The sequence below is a fragment of the Actinia tenebrosa genome, unplaced genomic scaffold (assembly GCF_029948245.1).
Source record: "Actinia tenebrosa isolate PJP-AT-01 unplaced genomic scaffold, QUT_ActTen_1.0 PGA_scaffold11__36_contigs__length_13525064, whole genome shotgun sequence".
NCBI lineage: Eukaryota > Metazoa > Cnidaria > Anthozoa > Actiniaria > Actiniidae > Actinia > Actinia tenebrosa.
The window spans coordinates 7,674,209-7,679,123 of record NW_028292571.1 but is presented as its reverse complement, the minus strand read 5'-3'; positions in this window follow the sequence as shown (position 1 = coordinate 7,679,123).

Sequence of the window (4,915 nt, the reverse complement as noted above, 5' to 3'; positions counted from 1 at the left end):
GTAATTGTCTTGCCCGAGGCACATAATAAAGATCCCAATGGGTCAAGCTTTACAAAAGTTACTGAATAGTTTGGCATATTATGTTTGAGGGTCATTTCGTGCGGCAATCCCGTGGTAAGAGTATAACCGTGTTTTGCTAATTCCTTGGCCAGTGTGATTGGTGTGTAATGTCCATCGGGCAACATTACGCCTTGATAATTGCCGCCGCCTTTATGCTCAGTGACCAAGGCATTGACTAAATTATACCAAGAATTGTACAAAGAGCAACTAACCAACCGAACCTTACAGGCTTTGATGGGAGGATTCAGATAAGTAGTAAAGTTATTCTTGTCGTTTTCCAAAAAGACGATCATTATATTAGATACGCCAAGGCCACGCCTCCCGCCAGCCCTGCGACTCCTACGAAGACCAACTCATTGTCTTTTTGTTTCTTAGAAGGCTGGTAGTAATTCTTAAACTGAGGCTTTCTCAACCCCGTCGATGCCGCGGGGTGTGCTTGCGCATAAAGCTTAAAGGCGTAGTCTGTATTTTCGAAGTTCTTGTCTGCCTGCATCTTTTCTTGGTAGTTCTTAATCAACCAATCCCTGTAAGCTTGTCTTTTTTCATTCCAAGCCGCCACGTCTCGCTGATATTTCTCCAGCGCTAAGTCGTGTCTCTTTCTTTCGGCGGCTAAATCTCCGCTTCGATCACCTCTAACTAATCTATCCAAATATTGACCACCATAATTAGCTCCAGTGAATGCTAAAGCTGCAATAACTCCACCTGCGACCACGCTAGCCATTATATATTAGAAAATCACACCGTAGGCAGGTACTTTTCCTTCCGTAGGTAATCCTTTACCATGATAGCCCCACCCACGGCAGCGGTCATCTTAGCAAAATTAGCGAAGCTCTTGCTTCGGTCTTCAGTAAAGTCTTCTTTGAGCACTTTCTTACCTACCCAACCAATACCCGCAACGATGGAAGTAATGATAGCTGCTTCTTCAACAGTTTTCAAGAACGCGGTCGACATTATATTACAAAGCGAGAAGGAAAATCTAGGTCGCCACGGGTGATAAATCTACTCCATTTCAGGGATCTTACTTTTTCTAACAGCCGGTTCCACAGGTGCGTGATATGTTGGCGGCACATGCACGGCCTCCCACTTTACTTTTGGCTTCGTAGCCCGCCATTGTAAGTAGAGGCTGCCTGCTGCTATAGCGACTCCTAACGCGCCAATGACGTATCCCGGACTAATAAAGGATTCCTCTTCTTTTTCCTCCACCTTTTCTTCCTTTTTGGCTTTGTTCTTACTGTTCATCTCCGCGAGCTTCTTTCCGGTAGCGACTCTGCCCGGAGATTTAGCCTTGGTAATCTTGGTATCTTCTACGGGAGCCTTTTCTGGTTGTTCTTCGCTGCCACTCATCTTATATTAAGGGACTTGAAGGACTTGACAAGTAACTTGATGACGACTTGACAATGACTTGGCAATGACTTGACAACGACTTGACTAAGTACAAAGGTGACTTGACAACGACTTGACTAAGTACTTGAAGCGACTTGATCAGGTACCTCAGCAAGTGCTGCCTGGAAGACCTTTTCGACTTCTCTGTCCTTCTTGAAGTCCTTCCCAGACACCAGTACCTCCTTCAAGTCGACATGCTGAGCTACGTGAAGTGCCGCAGAGGCGACTGCCATTAACTTACCGCACTTCAAAGACAACCACCCGCAGGTTATCTTAAGTTCTTGGGCGATGACATAGTCCTCGCTAATGTCCTTCTGGAGTTGCTTTACGTCGTCTATGGGCAGTGCAAGTCCAAGCAATTTAGTCGCAAGTCGGATAGCGGAGTCTGCTACGGCGTCCGTGGTCTTACTTGCAAGGGCAGCCTCATACCTCTTATGGAACTTTTTGACTTCCTCTTCCGACAACGTATTAACCTGCTCATGGGTAAGTTCCTTGCCTATCATTTCCTTGCACTTCCCCGAAGACACAAGGATGTTGAGTTGTTCCTTAAGGTTAGTTTCGTCTAACTGTGTGGGGACTTCATCTAAGAACTGCTCAATATCCATATATGTTAATGTAATACGGAAACCTCAAAGAGAAGATCATCTTGGAATGTTGGTGCGTCTTTAGATGCCGCATGTATTCGTGTAACTGTTCCTTGGATATCTCACCGCCGTAGTCGCTTAAGATGGTTTCCAGGTCAGACTTACTTGGAGTATAAAATACTACGAGAGAGCCTATGTTTTCCCTGAAGGGTTTAGAGACACTGGTAAGCTGCTGCGAGAGCAACCAAACGCTAATATTGTCGTGTCTACCGCTGAAAGCGAGCTTCACTAATTCGGAGGTGCGTCTCTTTACATCGTCCCCGCAGGCGATGTCATCCAATATGAGAAGTGTCTGTGTATCTTTAGGGAATTGTTTCTGCCAGAACTTAAGATGCCCAGATAACTCGTTAGGGTCTAAGATATCTACGAAGAAGTCGTCGTCTTTCACTCCTATGCACGTTCAGGTGCGGTTATTCACGTAGGTGGGGCAAAGCAGCACTATGTAGTCGAAACGGTATCTAAAGGTTCCTAATAGCTGCTCTACCACGAACTGGGTCTTTCCGCAGCCGGTGGGTCCTACGATCAACGCATTGCTGGGCATGTGATCTGGGTTCATTTATATCCCTTCTTTCGAAGGGAACTTGTTCCCTGATATATATGGAGCCAGTGAAAGCAGTCCAAAGAATTGTCGCCGACGCAAAAGATAAAAGAGACACCATAGAAATGCAAAGGGAGGAGATCGATCGGCTCAAAGAGCGCGTGCAGGAGTTGTACGATGAAATGTGCGGTCTGAAGCGTGCAGAACGGTTTGGCGCGCTGATAACGATGGCAACGTGGGCTAAGGAGTCCGTTAAGGACTTCATGCGATATCCCCTGTAGAATGTTGACGTTTAGGTTAAATCTTTGTTAAGGATGCCTGGAAACTATTTCAAAAAGTGGCTCAGAATGTTGACGTTTAGGTTAAATCTTTGTTAAGGATGCCTGGAAACTATTTCAAAGAGTGGCTCAGAATGTTGACGTTTAGGTTAAATCTTTGTTAAGGATGCCTGGAAACTATTTCAAAGAGTGGCTCAGAATGTTGACGTTTAGGTTAAATCTTTGTTAAGGATGCAATGAAACTATTTCAAATAGTGGCTCAGAATGTTGACAATAAGGTTAAATCTTTGTTAAGGATGCCTGGAAACTATTTCAAAGAGTGTCTCAGAATGTTGACAATAAGGTTAAATCTTTGTTAAGGATGCCTGGAAACTAATTCAAAGAGTGGCTCAGAATGTTGACAATAAGGTTAAATCTTTGTTAAGGATGCCTGGAAACTATTTCAAAGAGTGTCTCAGAATGATGACAATAAGGTTAAATCTTTGTTAAGGATGCCTGGAAACTATTTCAAAGAGTGTCTCAGAATGATGACAATAAGGTTAAATCTTTGTTAAGGATGCCTGGAAACTATTTCAAAGAGTGGCTCAGAATGTTGACAATAAGGTTAAATCTTTGTTAAGGATGCCTGGAAACTATTTCTAAGAGTGTCTCAGAATGTTGACAATAAGGTTAAATCTTTGTTAAGGATGTTAAATGGATGCCAAGATATTGTTAAGCATATATGGACTGCTTGTTGTGTAAGAAGGTGTTCAGCACCAAACAAAGACTACAATACCCCGTTCGTCGCGGCGTTTGTACAAATAAACCCCTTAGCCGCGCTTGTAAGGATTGCGGTAAGGAATTCAGCACCGTTCAAAAGATGCAACGACATCAGGATAAACGCATTTGTGGGCTTTGTAAGGACTGTAATAAGGAATTCCACAACCCCTTCGAAATGCAGCAGCATCTGAAAAGGGGCGTCTGTAATCGAACCAAACAGTGTAGTTTCTGTAATAAGATACTTAGTAGTCGTCAACGTTTACAGACGCACCGGAGAACGCATGATTATAGGTTTCTCTCCCGCGCTTACGACTTGGAAGGCGTGGATTGCTACCAATGTGCGGATTTGATGAGTCGCTGCCCGCATAAAGAGGATTACTTAAGGAATCGCATAGATTACCATAAGAAGATAGTCCGTACTTTCCCCTCTTTTGAACGCGCCGAAGGTGTCCTGTGGACTAAAAGGGAGTATTGGAGGCAGGAGTGCGATCGTTGGGGTTGTGTTAGAGAAGAGGAACATATCTTCAACTGTCTTAACAAAGATTTAACCTAAACGTCAACATTCTGAGACACTCTTTGAAATAGTTTCCGGGGTGTCTTAACAAAGATGTAACCTAAACGTCAACATTCTGAGACACTTTTGAATTAGTTTCCGGGGTGTCTTAACAAAGATTTTACCTTATTGTCAACATTCTGATACACCTTTTGGAATAGTTTCCGGGGTGTCTTAACAAAGATTTAACCTTATTGTCAACATTCTGAGACAACTTTTGGAATAGTATTTCTTGGGGCCTTTAATAGCAAAGCAGGGTTTGTGCAAAGAGTCTCAAATCCTATTCTTATTTTTACTTATTATTATTAAGAATAATGATAATGAATTAAGGATATTTAATAATAATAAATAAAAATAAGGACCCCTTTTAAAGGTATATGGTAGCCTACGCAGCCGCCTTCTTAGGAGGATTCCTAATCACCCTTTCAATATATGGACTGTATTACGTGCGAACTACCAGCTGATTGCATAATCCCTGAAATCCCCACTCCGCGTAAAAAATACACCTGCCTTCATTGTGGCAGTGCATTCCTTGAAGAATCCTTTGTGGGGCATTGGTGCCCCGCGGATCCTAAAGCGCAACGGACCCTATTAGACGTACTAGTAAGCTGAGGAACGAAGCTTAGCTATGCAGAGGACTCTCAGGCTCATACTTGACTACATCAAATACCCACCTGCCATCCTTTTTACCATGACTCAT